Source organism: Erinaceus europaeus, chromosome 12 (genome assembly GCF_950295315.1).
Source record: "Erinaceus europaeus chromosome 12, mEriEur2.1, whole genome shotgun sequence".
Classification (NCBI taxonomy): domain Eukaryota; kingdom Metazoa; phylum Chordata; class Mammalia; order Eulipotyphla; family Erinaceidae; genus Erinaceus; species Erinaceus europaeus.
This window is the reverse complement of record NC_080173.1, coordinates 77534151-77551288: the sequence shown is the minus strand read 5'-3', so window position 1 is coordinate 77551288 and position 17138 is coordinate 77534151. Positions and strand designations below refer to the sequence as shown.

The 17138-nt window shown below is 38.5% G+C and overlaps 1 protein-coding gene across 6 annotated transcripts in view; it reads left to right on the top strand.

Annotated features, from left to right (window-relative positions):
• The window catches only part of SSH2 (slingshot protein phosphatase 2), a 186401-nt gene that overhangs the window by 55810 nt on the left and 113453 nt on the right, over positions 1-17138 (top strand). The window lies entirely within an intron of this gene.

The following is a 17138-nucleotide window of genomic DNA, read 5'->3' as shown; positions in this document are numbered from 1 at the left end:
ACTTAAAATTAAAAATACAGTATAGCAACAACTCTAAAGAGAAAAATTTGAAAGTAAAATAAGATCACCGAAAATGCCACACTACTTACCAATAACCATTTCCACTCCTGCCATATTGCATGCATATCTTCATGTGTACGATTTTTTGCCTGTTTATGTCCTTTTGCTTAAGCAGAAGTTGAAATAGTGCCATATCATCACTGTTTTGTTTTGTTTTTGTTGGTGTTGTTGTTTTCCTTATTCTGGTACCATCTTTTGGATTTTCATCTTGAGTTACCAGAAGACTACCTGAAGGACCAGCATTCTCTCTGTGAGATCTTACTTTTATTTATTTCTCCTGGCTTTGGGGGTTCAAATATTCCAGTTTTTAAAAGCAGGACTGTGATACATATTTTATCTTGAAAAATAGGGGACATATGTCCCAGATTTTTTTATTTTCTTCATATTTAAACCTGGTGTTTTAAATTACATTGATTTGAAGGCATGAAGCTCTGCCCACACAAGTCCAACCTCATGTAGAAAAACATATCAGCAAATAGAAATACTGATTGCATTAAATAAATTTGTAAAATTTAAGGTAAACGTGTAACATTATATATATATATATATACATATATATGTGTATGTATGTATGTATATATTTCTTGTCCCAGGGGATGAAAGGAGAGACAATATACAAGAAAAATAAAGTTGAATCGAACTACAAATTAAAACACCTGTCAGTATTTAGTAAACGCAAATAAGCTTATCAGTTCATACAGTCAAAAAAAGAAAGAAAAAGCATGTCTACCCTCTTTCGACCTTTGTCTGCTGCAAGTCTTAAGCTTCCAATGCCTGGCTAATAATGTTGGTAGCTGTGTTCCACGTGTCTTCTTTATCGGAGCTGTCTATACATCTACTTTTTGTCCTCTTTCTGAATGAAAGCTGCAGTCAGGTTTCTCATTATTCTTACTTTTGTGTTTGACAAAGAGAACAAAATGGTCTGTGTTTCATTGTCTTGGTCAAATGGTTAGGTATTGAATCTCTTAAGCCATCTTCCTTTTAGAAGTCATGTTCCCCTATGCTTAGATGCTTAAAGGGTGGATTTGTATCCATAGTTTGCTAGTTTCTCAGTGAATAAGGAAGTATGGAAAGCTTATATAACAATTTTCCTAGCTATTTTCTTGTGAGGTGATGAGAGAAGCTCCTTAAAATTGCAGCTATCTGGGGCCAGGCTATGGCGCACCTGGTCGAGTGCACATGTTACCATGTACCTCAAAGATTTGACTTTAAGCCCCTGATCTCTACCTGCAGAGGGGGAACCTTCAGGAGCAGTGATGCAATACTGTAGGTATGTCTCTTTCTCCCTCTCTCTCTCCCCTCTTCATCTCAGTTTCTTCTGGTCTCTATCCAATAAATAAATAAAATATTTTCATTGAAGCTTTCTTTTTCATCATTGTACATTTTTTTTCCTTTATCACTTAAAATCATCTTCTGTTATTTGTTTTCCTATTTCCTGGATTGTCATTGGGATAGTTTATAAGGCTTTGCTCACCCAGTACCTAAATAAAATCTAGGAACTACATATGGAATTCTATTACAATGTCTATCCCTACATTCTAGCAAACATCTGAGTTTTGACTTTCTTCCTGTAGCATATATGAAAGTCAAGTTTACTCTTGGATCATGTTGACTAGAATATTCTCCTTATTTTCCAAATCTTAACTAAAATGTTTAGAATTCTCTCCACATTACACTCTTAACACTGCAAAATATTACTATGTGATCTCTTTGTGTCCACTCTCTGATTCTTCTTCTATAAATACTATGCAGAAAATAAAGAAGAAATTAATGTGGAATATTTATTCAGAAATGTTTGTTTAAAATATTTAAAATCTAGTGAATATAAAATAAATTGAACTATTACACACTATGTCAGATAGCAAGGAAACCCTATAATTACAAGATAGCAGTGGAGTAAAATTTTCCTCTTATTTGGATTGATAATCTATAGTGTGGGGGGAGTAAAAAGCAAGGAATCTGAGTTGGTTAACAACTGTGAACTTATCAAGATCTGGGCTGCCACCTGCTTTCTCTTTCCTCTTTCCTTTGGCAGCTGCTAAAATTGACCTTCAACTTGAGATGTCTAGTCCCTGATTCTTTACTTTTTCCCCAGGTCAATGACCTCTTTTTGGCTTTTTTTCCTTCCTTAAGCATGTTACCTGACTGATCTGCACACAAAATGATTTGACCCTGAGCTTCACAATTTCATAATGTAAAAGTATAGGATTATTTGATGAGCTACTTACTTTTATCTGTCTGAGGAGTGGGAACTTTATTTCCCTGATTTAATGTTGTCTCTCTAATGCCTAGCACCCACTAAGTGCCTCACACTAGGTGGATATTCTATAAATATACACTGAATAAATGAAAGTAATGTAGCCTGAGACTAGATTATGAAACCATGACCTCTGAATACCATAACACATACATGATCTCAGTGTCAGAGACGTCAAAGATGACAAGAAAATTGACACATCTGAGCATTTTGCACCACCACACAGACCACACACACACACACCCCCAATTTCCTGCAACTGTTATTGTAAACCCTTCCCACTCACAAGTTCTGCTGACACTCCTACTTCCTTCACCTCTCCAGATTAACCTGGTTTTCTACATCAAGTGGTAGCTAGCTCATGTGAGTCTTTGTAGTTGGTTTTTCTCACCTATGGTCTTATCTCCTTTGTCCAGTCTAACAGAATTATGTAACAGGTTGTTGAAAGTCAACCATCTTACTTGTATATTTCTCTGGCTTCTAGTTTTATCAGCTACAATAATTTATCAACAGCTCTCCTTAACTGAGTAACTACTCAATCTAGAAATGGAGCAAGTCTATTCACTCTTAAAAGTCTGTTACTTGATTTTGTGTTCCTTTCTTTTTTTTTTTCCCCCCCTCCTCCAGGGTTATTGCTGGGCTCGGTGCCTGCACCATGAATCCACCGCTCCTGGAGGCCATTTTCCCCCCCTTTTGTTGCCCTTGTTGTAGCTTCGTTGTGGTTATTATTATTGCCTTTGTTGATGCAATTCGTTGTTGGATAGGACAGAGAGAAATGGAGAGAGGAGGGGAAGACAGAGAGGGGGAGAGAAAGATAGACACCTGCAGACCTGCTTCACCGCCTGTGAGGCGACTCCCCTGCAGGTGGGGAGCCAGTGGCTCGAACCGGGATCCTTACGCTGGTCCCTGCGCTTTGCACCACATGCGCTTAACCCACTGCGCCACCGCCCGACCCCCATTGTGTTCCTTTCTAAGTTCTATTCCTTCATTACCAAAATTATGTAAGAAGAAATCTATACTTGTTCTCTTTTCTTCCTTTGCCAATAATTATTTTTTAAATATTTATTTATTTATTTATTCATTCCCCTTTTTGTTTATTTATTCCTTGTTGTTTTTTTATTGTTGTAGTTATTATTGTTGTTATTGAAGGGAAGACAGAGAAGGGGAGAGAAAGACACCTGAATACCTGCTTCACCGCCTGTGAAGCGACGCCCCTGTAGGTGGGGAGCCGGGGGCTTGAACGGGGATCCTTATGCCGGTCCTTGGGCTTTTGCATCACCTGCGCTTAACCCGCTGCGCTACTGCCTAACAGTAATTATTTTATACACTGCCATTTTGCTTCTGAGCTGAAATTATGAATTGTCATAAGAGAGGAGGGTTGTAATAAAAAAGAGGGAGTTTGGTTTCTGAGATTAAGTCCCTTGTACCTTTTAAAAGGACTCTGGACATTAAGAATTTAAATAGAGATGAGGTAAAATCTTTGAAGATCAAGAAATAGTATGGGGGTGGGGGTAAATAGCATAATGGTTATGCAAAGAGACTGTCATGCCTGAGGCTCCGAAGTCCCAGGTTCAATCCCCTAAACCACCATGAGTCTTTTTCTCTCTGCATCTCTCTCTCTGTCAAAATAAATAAATTAATTAATTAAATAAAATACTTTTTTAAAAAAGTTGTCTATAAAAAAAAAAAGAAATAGTATGGGAAATTTAGTGGGTAAAGTGTTTGTATGATCATCTCTGTGAGCAATGTATTCTCAAGACTATAGTAGGAATTAATGAAAGGAAGGAAGATTAAGCAAGGTAAAGGGTAAATAATAAAACCCAGTGGCACATATGTCAGATAGTAACATCACCAAAGAGTAAAATTTGGCCTTCCAGCTTCAGGACAGGTTTTGCATAAGGGTAAGAGAGAAATACTCTGAAAGCTGGGCTTAACATTTTGGCCAAGTGCTCGAAGACCCAACTTGCATTCCTTTTGCAGGTGTGTTTCAGATACCTGAAAAAGCATTTGTTGAATCATGTAAATGAAGTGATTTTTTCAAATACTGAACAGTTTTTTCTGAGTTAATCTCTTTCTGTTGTGCTTTGTTTATTCCCACCAGCTGCTTTGTATTTGGTGTCAAATTATGTCGGTTATGTCTCTTGGTAACAAATTCAGCCTAGCATTTTAAATACTAAGAAAGAATTCTTCAAGTCATTTACTTCTTGACCCAGAGAGCTTTATTTATTTGCTTACTTTTTATTTTAACTATTAAGAAATGAATTGAAAGTCTACATTTAGATATCAGATGTTTATACTTAATTTGGTGGGAATATAACTAGATGTTAATAGAATCTCCATCTTAAAAGTTCGTCTTGTACATAGTCTTTACATCTGTATAGTCTAACAGAAGTTTTCTGCCATCTATATGGCAGATATATAGATATCTGCAGAGTAGTATTATATTTTTTATCAAAATGATTCAGAGAGCTTTTTTTTTTTTTCTCCTCCAGGGTTATCGCTGGGGCTCGGTACTCGCACTATCTATGAATCCACTGCTCCTGGAGGATATTTTTCCCATTTTGTTGCTCATCGTTATTATTGTTGTCATAGTTGTTGTTGGATAGAACAGAGAGAAATGGAGAGAGGAGGGGAAGACAGAGAGGGGGAGAGAAAGACAGACACCTGCAGACCTGCTTCACCGCCTGTGAAGCAACTCCCCTGCAGGTGGGGAGCCAGGGGCTCGAACCGGGATCCTTACTCCAGTCCTTTTGCTTCGAGTCATGTGTGCTTAACCTGCTGTGCCGCCGCCCAGCTACCAATCCAGAGAGCTTTTAAACTTTACATTTATGAAAGAAAAAAGTATTTTTTTAGAGCTTGAAATATTCAGTCTATTTTTCCCCTAGCATAATGAATTAATAGTGATTTATAAGAGTGTATGTTAATGGAAGCATGGTTTCACACTGCTCCTACCTTCAAAGGACTATTTTCCAACCCGTACATGGTGCACTTGAGAGCCCCCCTCCCACAAGAATCCTTTACTTTGGTGCAATACACCAAGAAAGAAAAATACTTAAATCTAGAGTTTAGACTGTAGGGTTGAGAATGTTTAAATCAGTCTGTGAGGCTGGGGCTGTGGGTCAACTTGCCAACACCCTTGACGAGCGGAGAAACAGTTACAGAAGCCAAAACTCCCACCTTTTTGCACCCCAGAAAGAATTTTGGTCCATACTCCCATAGGGGTAAATGATAGGGAAAGCAAACCAGAAGGCTCTGTACCCCCATCCCACCAGGATCTGAAATGTTTGTCACCAGGAATCTTGTTTTTATAACATCAATAAAAGGGGAGCAAGTCTGGGAAACACCAGAGGAAGCTAGGCACATTTTCTCTTCTCTCTTAGAGAAGAGAAATAAAGGAAAAACACCCAGAAGTAGTAATACGTGTTTAAGGTGGCTTAGAAAGGCAGTGAAGGCAGAATCACTTAAAAAGTGGGAGATGTGGTCCAGGAGGTGGCGCAGTGGCTAAGGCACTGGACTCTCAAGCATGGGGTCCTGAGTTCAATCCCTGGCAGCACATGTACCAGAGTGATATCTGGTTCTTTCTCTCTCTCCCCTATCTTTCTCATAAATAAATAAAATCTTTAAAAAAAAAAAAAAATGGGAGATACACACACACACACACACACACACACACACACACACACACACAGATGATAGTTATAGAGTCAGCCCTTATCAGTGACCTTGGGAGAACTACTGCAGTTTCCAATGGTATAGAATTATACCCCTCTTACCTTACAGTTTTGTAAATCAATATTAAATCACTAATAAATAAATAACTCAGCTTGTGAAAGAAGTGGGGTTTTTGTTTGTTTGTTTGTTTACTTAATTCATAGGAGGGAAAGGAAGAAGCCAGAACACCACTCTGGCACTGCAGTTTCAGGCACTAAGCCAAACACCTCAGTCATGCTGGTACTATGCTCTTCCAGCTTAACAGTTTCCCTGGCCCAGAAAATGAACTGCTTGAAGCTTTTCTGAACAGAAACAGTTTCTTCTCTTTGGAAACAAGACTTCTCACAACAGTCAGTCACCAGGAAGTCTGGGGTCATTTGTTCTGTGAAGTGGTCTGAGATGAAATTATTTCATGGGCAATTGCTTTTATATTTTTTACTTTATTTTATGGGGGAGGGGTGGTGGTAGTAGTTTTGCTTTTGTTCTGGGGAATAACTGAGATATTTGGAGAGGGCTGTTGGAGGCTGAAACTTGACCTTACTGGGCAGCTGCAAAGGGACAGAGGCTAAAGAGCAGCAATGGTGTCGTGAGAGCATCTAGTGTCTGAACCATAGTTTAAATTCAAAAGAGTTTGGGAATCAGACTGATCATTTGTATTTCCACAGGCTGTATCTTCCTAGCGCATCAGGAAAGTGTATATCCTCTTCTCAAAAGTTAAACTATTTTGCATCTGTACTCATCCCTCAGAATGTGCTGAATTAGGTGTGTCTGCTACCAATTGGAGCCCTGGCCTAGACCTTCGCTGGGGGTCCTCTAGCTCTGGCCCATCATTATTTCATAGTGCTTTTAAAACACAAACCAAATGCTAAAAGTGTGAAATCCCGGAAAGGAGGTCAAGTGTATATGTGACTAGACATCATCTAGAAAGAAATACTATTGCTCTTAGAGAAAGCTGAAGAACTAAAGAGTGGATAGACATCTACTTCCTTCCTCATATAGGCTTTCACTTCTTTTTTTTTTAATTTATTTTATTTATTTATTCCCTTTTGTTGCCCTTGTTGTTTTATTGTTGTAGTTATTATTGTTGTTGTCGTTGTTGGATAGGACAGAGAGAAATGGAGAGAGGAGGGGAAGACAGAGAGGAGGAGAGAAAGATAGACACCTGCAGACCTGCTTCACCGCCTGTGAAGCGACTCCCCTGCAGGTGGGGAGCCGGGGTTCGAACCGGGATCCTTATGCCGGTCCTTGTGCTTTGCGCCACCTGCGCTTAACCCGTTGCGCTACAGCCCGACTCCCAGGCTTTCACTTCTTACTGTGGCCCATGATCTTCCTAATTTGTTTCGGTTTTTGTATCTGGCTTTTTTTTATTATTATTTCTTAAAGCAATGCTTAATGTATATATTTTTTAAAAACTACTGAAAGAAAAAAGAAGCAACTTTAAGAAACAGCATGAAAGAATTTACCTTGTAGGAAAATCTAAATCTTTCTCCATTCAGACCTGAACTTTGTCTTCTAAATGCCATCAAAAATAAAACAAACAGAACACCAGGCTTTGCAGTGAAATCTTGCTTTTGTTTTTTAGATGAATTTACCAGATGTGTATTTAACTAATGGTTGCTTCACAGTATTAGGTCAACAATAAACCCTATTGTAGCAGTATGTAACCCAAGATAAAGAGTGAAAGTACCACCCTGGGTGTCAGATGACATGGACCTTATTCTGGGTTCCACTTATTAGCTGTGTGACATAGGGCAAGTCACTAAATTCTCTGATCTTGGGAATAGATAGCATAATGGTTATTGCAAAGATATTCTCATGCCTGAGGCTCCAAAGTCCCAGGTTCAATCCCCTGTGCCATCATAAATCAGAGCTGAGCAGTGCTCTGGTAAAAAATAATAAATAAAGTCTCTGACCTTAAGTCGATGTATCAGATTCTCTGTTGCAAGCTCAGATATGATTTTATTCTATTTTAAATCAAATATTTACCATGCAGATATCAGTGCACACTTAATAGATGGGAAAGTAGAAAACCAAACTTAGAGGGACTAGATAGTGGTACACCTGGTTACGTGTGCATACTACAGTATACAAGGACCAGAGCTCAAGCCTCTGGTCCCCACCTGCAGAGGGAAAGCTTCACAAGTGGTGAAGTAGAGTTTCAGGTGTCTGTCTGCCTCTCTCTCCCTCCTTGTCTCCCCCTTTCCTCTCAATTTCTCTCTGTCTCTATCCAATAATTAATTAATTAATTAAAAAAGAAAACCAAACTTAGAAAACAAGCAGGAGCCGAAGGTATTCAAGGAAGACCTACCTGGTAAAAGGTAAATAAATATTACCATCCTCTGTTATCTCTCTACCCTTTGGATTCTTGCCTAAGATTCAAAGGAGAATTTCTAGTAGATGAGGACTGAAATACATGTCAGTTTACTGCAAGGCGCCTTGCTGTTCTAGAATTGGAGTTTGTCAGTATTGGGAAATACTCCAAAAGGAGTTTAGGATGAGACTAGGAAGACTATATTTTTAGTTAACTAAAATAGCAAATGTCAGTTCAGATGCCCCCCACTAAGTCTATAGAAAGAAATTGTGAGGTTTAAGGCCAACAGTAAAATTATTAATTCTAAATTCTAAATTATTCTAAATTTCTAGGTGAACATTTCTTTTTTGTGATTATTACATTTTTTCATTTTATCACTACATTAGAAATGAGGAGAAAACAGAAATTACAAATGCACATCACTTCATGAAGATCATTTGGAGACATCACAAAATTACACAATCACCATTACACAATATTAAAAGTGGCTAATCCTTTGAGAGTACAATGATTATACATAAAAAGGTCAGTGATGGTGAGATTATTGGCAGCATCTGTTAGCTGGAATTCACACAACAATAGAAAATGTAAATATGAATGTAGGGAAAAACTGACTACACCTGGCCTCTCAGTCAGGGAGTATGGGTGAGCCATCGCCAGATGCCTAAACCGTCTAAATCACATGAAGAAAAAGGCTCCAAACGAAGACAGCTCTTTTGGAAGGAGATCCTCATTTTATGATGTTTGGACACACTCTCCTACTGGATAGTTTCTTTCAAGGGAAGGGTGTTTTTTGTTTGTTTGTTTTTATATTTATTTATTTTCCCTTTTGTTGCCCTTGCTGTTTTTCATTGTTGTTGTAGTTATTGTTGTTGTTATTGATGTCATTGTTCTTGGCTAGGACAGAGAGAAATGGAGAGAGGAGGGGAAGACAGACACCCGCAGACCTGCTTCACCGCCTGTGTAGTGACTCCCCTGCAGGTGGGGAGCCAGGGGCTCTAGCCAGGATGCTTATTCCGGTTCTTGTGCTTTGCGCCACGTGCGCTACTGCCCAACTCTCTAGGGAAGGGTGTTTTTTTCTTCAGTTTTGATCTATCAAACTTTTCCACTTCAGACAAATCAGGTTTCTCACTCATCTTGACTGGAGGTCTGAAGGGTAAGGCAGGCGGCTGTTGGAAAAGAGCGAGAAAAGCAGAGAGTGCTCAAGGGACGCAGCAACCGAACAAGCCTTCTAGGTGAACATTTCTAGGATATCCCAAGTTTGAGGCAAAAATGGAATAATTACAAGATCTTATCAGTAAAATAACATTTAAAAAACTTTTTCTCTGGGGCCTCCCCACCCGCTATGTTCTGTAGGGAAAAGAACACCAGGAAAATTATTCTTGATGGAGTCTGTCCCTCAACCTTAAACACCCCTCCTTCTTTTTAGATTATCGAAAAGTAGGAAATGAGAAAGACAGAGAGCTACATCTGAGTGTAGTTGTGCTAGGCATTGTGCAACAGAAGTTCATTAGATGATTAGCTGGATTTAAAATGGTCTGATGGTTTGTAGTTAATGAGTAAGAACTGGAGTCCTAAACTCTTCTCTGCTTTGCCAACATTTGTCTGCTCATGTACCCCAGCCTCTGCTTGTCTGCTGATAAGGAGAGAAATAATGTTGCCAGCTGCATTCATAAGCATGTGTCTGGAAGTTAGTGTCCAGAGGGAAAGGGTTCCAGTCTAATACTATCATTTGAATTTATGTCCATGTATGATAGGGATGGGGAAGTAGAATTGGAGAATGTTTGATTACAGAAAATAGTATAGTCTTTGGGTTTAGTTTCCTCCCATTGTAACCCAAATACATTTAGAATTAAAGAATCCAATTTTTTTTTTTAATTAACTCTTAAGTGTAATTTTGACTTTTTCTTTTCCCTTTTTTTAACCAGAGCACTGCTCAGCTCAGGCTTCTGGTAGTACAAGGGGTTAAACCTGGGTCCTCAGAACCTTAGACATTAGAGTCTGTTTGTATAATAACCATTATGCTAACTTCCTGGCCCACACTTTTGACTTTCACAGCCATGTTTCATACCTAAAAACATAACTTTTTCCTTTCAGTTTTTTACATTTAGCCAAGCTGTTCTCCTCTCCACCTCTCCCTCTTTCTTCTTCTCTCCTCCCTCTCCCCTCCCTTCCTCAGTTCTTTTTCTTTTCTTTTTCACCAGAGCAGTGTTTAACTCATGGTGGTGCTAGGAACCTGAACCTAGGAGCTCAGAGTTTTAAGCATGAAAGTCACTTGTATAGCCCTAATCAAACTTTTTAAAAATAGACACTGATATTGATAGATCTTTTGTCCTCTGGTCTGATAGTTGAAGCTTTTTACTAAGAAATTCTATTCCTGTGTAATAGGATCACACTAAAATGGGTATATGAATTCTTTTCTGGGAAGGAGGATAGATAGCATAATGGTTATACAAAGAGACTCTTGTGTCTGAGGTTCCAAAGTCCCACCATAAGCCAGAGCTGAGCAGTGCTCTTGATTTAAAAAAAAAAAAAAATTGAATTCCTTTGTGCCTGATGAGATAGACACAGACTACTATATTGTGTGCAGTCAACAGTGGTATGATCTTATATTCTTATACAGTATTATACCTGTACATTTTGACTTCAGGTAGAAATACCCATTTTCATTGTGGTCCAGGAGGTGGTTCAGTGGGTAAAGCATGGGCTCTCAAGCATGGGGTCCTGAGTTCAATCCCTGGCAGCACATGTGCCAGAGTGATGTCTAGCTCTTTCTCTCTTCTATCTTTCTCATTAATAAATAAATAAAATCTTTAAAAAAATACCAATTTACAAATATGAAACGCTACTTCATTTATCTTAAGGCTAAAGTAGAAGTATTACACCCACTTTCTAAAATGATTTCCCATCGTAAATGATCAGTTACATCTTGGGTGTCACATGTAAAATAGAATAGCTGTCCACTTGTCAGTCCACAATTGACAGAGTGGATTATTGCATGTTTTGATTCATTATCTTTCCCAGTGGTCATGGATAATCATCCTGACCAAACTTCAAAATTTCAGCCTTAAAACAGTTAAGCAGGGGAGTCAGGCGGTAGCACAGTGGGTTAAGTGCAGGTGGCACAAAGCACAAGGTCCCCGGTTTGAGCCCCCCCCCGGCTCCCCACCTGCAAGGGAGTCACTTCACAAGCGGTGAAGCAGGTCTGCAGAAGTCTGTCTTTCTCTCCCCCTCTCTGTCTTCCCCTCCTCTCTCCATTTCTCTCTGTCCTATCCAACAACAATGACAACAATAGTAACTACAACAATAAAACACCAAGGGCAACACAAATGAATAAATAAAAAATAATAATTAAGAAAAAAGTTAAGTATTGGTTTATCTGAAAAATCATGATGCATAGTTGCATAAAAAAATACATTATGAATTTTTCAACAGTTCAGTATTTTTTTTCTCTTTTGTGACCTTTTCTACTCACCTTACCTGAAAAGAAACTGCCAGTTAACAAACTTCATGCTTCAGGAAATGAATTGAGTGCTTCCCTAGATTTATTTAAGGCAGAGTATTTGTTATACCATTTTTTATGCTAAAGTGCTACTGCCATTTCAACAGGAGTTACAATTCTTTTGTCTGTTGTCCAGCCCAACCAGATTCCTCTCTCAGCCACATGTTCATCATTCTCCTCACTATATAGTCTTTCTGCTCATGACTTACTCGGTTGTCAAAGTCATGACATATTTTTGCATAGAAAAATACATCCTGGGGCAGGGTGGTGATACACATGATTGAGCGCACTTGCTACAGTGCACAACAACCCAGGTTTGAGTCCCTGGTACCAGCTGCAGGGGGAAAGCTTTCTGAATGGCGAAGCAATGCTTCAGGTGTCTCTCTGTTTCTCTCCCTATCTCCCCTTTCCCTCTTGATTTCTGGCTGTCTGTATTCAATAAATAAAATAAAGATTAAAAAAAAATTTTTTTAAATACATCATGACTTTTCTGACAATCCAATAGATGAGAGAACAGGAAAGTAAAGCAAAGTGTTGAGATCTAGGTGAATTTTAGACCTTTTTCCTTCACTCCTGAACTCCACTTTTAAAGTCTGTTTTATTTAAAATTTCTATAAGAAAGACATTGTTTTTTTTTTTTTATATAGAGTGATTGAGAGCTTAAGTTTTCACATAAGACCTTGCTTTAAACTGTCTAAGGATGACTAACTCTGCTCTTGGGCAAATAATTTACTCTGGGCCCCTCAGTCTCTCACAGGTAACTTGAAATTAAAAACAGTTCTTGCAGGCCAAGAGATGATTCACCTGGAAGAGTATATACTTTTTTTTTTATCATGTGTAAGGACAGACCATCATATGGAGCACTTAACACAGGGAAATGTTACAAGTAATGGAATAGTAATGGTCTCTCTCCTAGTCTGTCTCTTCCCCTCTGGTGGTGATGGTGATATGTGGAGTCCACTGAGAGCAGTGGAATCCTGTAGGTTGTATAAGTACAGAGGCCCAGCAATAACACTGGTGACAAAAAAAAACTGTGAAGATTAGATGAAGTAATGAAAAGTGCTTAACTTACTGCCTACCATACTGTAGGCATCCAGTCAAGATAATAAGTATTATTAACTTATATCATACATCTTAGTAGGAATAACTTTGTTGCCACAAGTGATTTTATGACAAGAAGTGAATAAATGCTTTTCTTTAAACATTTAACTTCTTAATGAAATAGATAAGAAAGAGAGCCAGAGCTTCAATCTATCACATGGAATGACAGGGTCAAACTGGGACTTCATACTTGAGAGTCCACTGCACCACCTTCCAGGCCCTAAACAGATGTTTTTCAACTGTATTCTAGTAAAGATTTTGTAGAACTTCACTGCCACCCTGTTAGAAACATAATCCTGTGTCACTTTTTAATCGAACAGCTAAAAGTACTCTCCACTTTTGGAAAAAGAGAGTGGTATTCTCTTTTTTCCTTTTAATATCAGCGGGTTCTTAAGTCCTTGGGGGTTTATCTTAATGGGTATCTGACCACTTTTGGATGACTCTATAGAACTTACTGGAGCAGTCACATTTAGGGGCTAGATTCCAGAGTACTAGTCAATTTAGATACATGTAAAATTTTTTACTCTGTATTCTAAATTTTTAAGAGACAGGCTATATGTCAAATAATTTTTAAGCATCTGTTTCAGAAAGGCTAATATTTACATAAATCAACCTCATCTAGCAAGATATATTAAGCTTTTACCTTAAAGTATATATAGTTACAATTATGCATGAATTTCTTCATGTACAAATAATGTACATAATTTTCAAATTGAATTTGAGTCATCTAACCTCTGATAGTTTCGAATTTAACTTTTCACTTCCATACTATTTTATGTGCTGTCTTTGATAGCATTTGTAGAGCTTTGACTTTTTTCTTAATAATCATCAGGGATTTTGTAATCAGTCACACTCCCATTCTGATCCCCTTGTGCCAACAGTGTATGGTACTTTGTGATAACTAGACAGTCTTAACTTGGGGACACAAAATAAAAATGACTGGTTATTATACCATTCAGAGTGTGTCTGTCATGACTCAGAGTCATCTTGCTCTCAATAGAACAGGCTGCTTGGTCCAGTCCAATATATTGTGCATTTTGTTCTATCATAAACATTTACTGAATTGGTTCAGCCCCTGTGGAGAGCAGTCTGGAGGACTCTCAGAAGACTAGAAGTGGACCTACCCTATAACCCTGCAATTCCTTTCCTGGGGATTTATCCTAAGGAACCAAACACACCCATCCAAAAAGACTTGTGTATACATATTGTTCATAGCAGCACAATTTGTAATAGCCAAAACCTGGAAGCAACCCAGGTGTCCACCAACAGATGAGTGGCTGAGCAAGTTGTGGTCTATATACACAGTGGAATACTACTCAGCTATTAAAAATGGTGAATTTACCTTCTTTACCCCATCTTGGATGGAGCTTGAAAAAATCATGTTAAGTGACATAAGTCAGAAAGAGAAGGATGAATATAGGGTGATCTCACTCACAGGCAGAAGTTGAAAACAAGATCAGAAGAGAAAACACTAAGCAGAACTTGAACTGGAGTTGGTGTATTGCACCAAAATAAGAGACTCTGGGATGGGGGGAAGGGTTCAGGTCCTGGAATATGATGACAGAGGAGGACCTAGTGGGGGGTGTATTGTTATGTGGAAATGTTATACATTTGCAAACTATTGTATTTTACTGTCGACTGTAAACCATTGATCTCCCAATAAATAAAATTAAAAAAAAAAATTACTGCTCCCATGGCACAAAGTGCAAAGACTGGCAAAAGGATCCCGGTTTGAGCCCCTGGCTCCCCACCTGCAGGGGGTCGCTTAACAAGCAGTGAAGCAGGTCTGCGGGTTTCTGTCTTTCTTTCCCCCACTCTGTCTCCCCTCCTCTCTCGACTTTTCTCTCTCCTATCCAACAACAACCAGCAATGACAATAATAATGACAATAACAACAAGGTCAACAAAATGGGAAAAATGGCCTCCAGGACCAGTGGATTCATAGTTCAGGCTCCCAGCCCCCTGGAGGCAAAAAGAAAGAAAGAAAGAAAAAAATTTACTGAAATGTATGTGAATGATTCACATACAAAAGCCTCTTTTACGTAATAACCATAAGTATTATTTCTGGCTTCTGGTGTATTTGTTAGTTTTTGTTTTATAATCAGGAATTTTCCAAGTAGCTTTCAGTATACAGTGGCCCTTGCTTTCCACCTTCCCATACTACATACTTTTTTTATTAAATATTTATTCATTTATTTTCTCTTTTGTAGCCCTTGTTTTATTGTTGTAGTTGTTGTTATTGATGTCATCGTTGTTGGATAGGACAGAGAGAAATGGAGAGAGGAGGGGAAGACAGAGAAGGAGAGAGAAAGATAGACACCTGCAGACCTGCTTCACCGATGATACTTAAATACGGCTTAAATCATAAGCAGCAAATGTATCTAAGAATATTACAGGGAGTCAGGCGGTAGCTCAGCGGGTTAAGCACACATGGCATGAAGTGCAAGGACCAGTGTGAGGATCCCGGTTCGAGCCCCCGGCTCCCCACCTGCAGGGGAGTCACTTCACAAGGGTTGAAGCAGGTCTGCAGGTGTCTGTCTTTCTCTCCCCCTCCCTATCTTCCCCTCCTCTCTCCATTTCTCTCTGTCCTATCCAACAACAACAACATCAACAACAGCAATAATAACTACAACAAAAAAAAAGGACAAAAGGGAAAATATATATATATATAAGAATATTATTACAAAACTCCAAAACCAGGAAATTAGTTCTTAAACTGGTCTTAGTCACAAAGAGAATAACTGAAGTATGTCTGGTTGATTTAAGCTATCAACAAATATACTCCTTTTGTAAATGTAGACCACTTTGTTTACTAGAAACCAAAGTGTCCACATCTATAACATTGCCCAATGATAGGTAGACATTTGGCCCTTGTTTTAAAAATATTTTCATTTGGTAAAGCAGACAGACTATTGCTATGTTTGCAGAAGTGTGAATTTCATTTCCTGTCTGTGGTGTACCTGGCTCATCCTGTCACTCAAGACATTTTGTTTTAGGTTGTTCCCGTAATGTGAGTGGAACAGAGTGACCCACAGGAGAGTGACATGTGCATACCATGAATGTAATCAGAGACATGACTTGGGCAACAAACCACAGAAGCTCACTGCTTTATTTAAACATCAAAACAAAACAAAATAAAGGTAGTCCCTACCAGCCAGTATGCAAAATTTTAAAGTGCAATCTATAGGTTATGACTGGCTTTATTTTATAATTTTTATTAGTGAATTAATAGTGATTTATAAGATTATAAGATAATAGTGGTATAAATAGATACCGCCAAGGTTCTATGCTTTCACTCCCAGCAGTAGCTACCATAGTACTCCCAAGGTCATAGATATGCATTGACTAGTGTGTGTGTATAGAATCAGATAGGATAATTCATTAGTAAAAACTAAATGTATAGAAAAATGAGATATGAGGGGATGAATTTCATGATCAGTGAAGCAGTGCTGCAGGTCTCTATCCCCCCCTCAATTTCTGCCTATATCTATGCAATAAATAAATAAAATAAAATAAAAAGGAATGAAAGAAAATAGTGGCACCACAGGCCACCATTAAGAGTGGCTGGTAATGGAGATAAGTGGACAGATTTAATATATTTGAAAGTAAAACTAGAGACCAGGTAGTGGTACACTAGACTGAATGCACATGTTACCATGAGGGAGGACCTGGATTGAAGAAGACCCTGGACCCTACCAGCTGGGGTGGGAAAGCTTCACAAATGGTGAAGTAGTGCTAAGTGTCTGTCTCTGTCTCTCTCTCTCTCTCTTTCTCTCTCTCCTATTTTCATCTCAGTTTCTCTCTGTCTCTGTCCAATAAACAAATGAATTTTAAAAAGTAAAAGGTAAAGCTAAGCACATAGGTCTTGCTGATAAACACATTGTTGGAGTGGAAAAGAGAAACCAGAATATGAGAGTTTGTGTTTGACTGTCTTGTATTAAACTGTCTTCTACATGATGATAATGCTGACTTGGAGGGCAAAAGATCATGGATTAAGCACACTTCCTGTGCACCATTCCTTTTTGTCTTAATATCTTATTTTCATGGGAGGGAGAGAGAAAGAGACTCATAGAAAAATGACAAGACAGAGAGAGAAAGAGAGAGAGACTTGTAGAAAAATGGCCAGACCAAAGCACTTCTCAGCTCTGGTTTATGATGTTGCTGGGAATTGAACATGTGACCTTGGAGCTTTAAGCA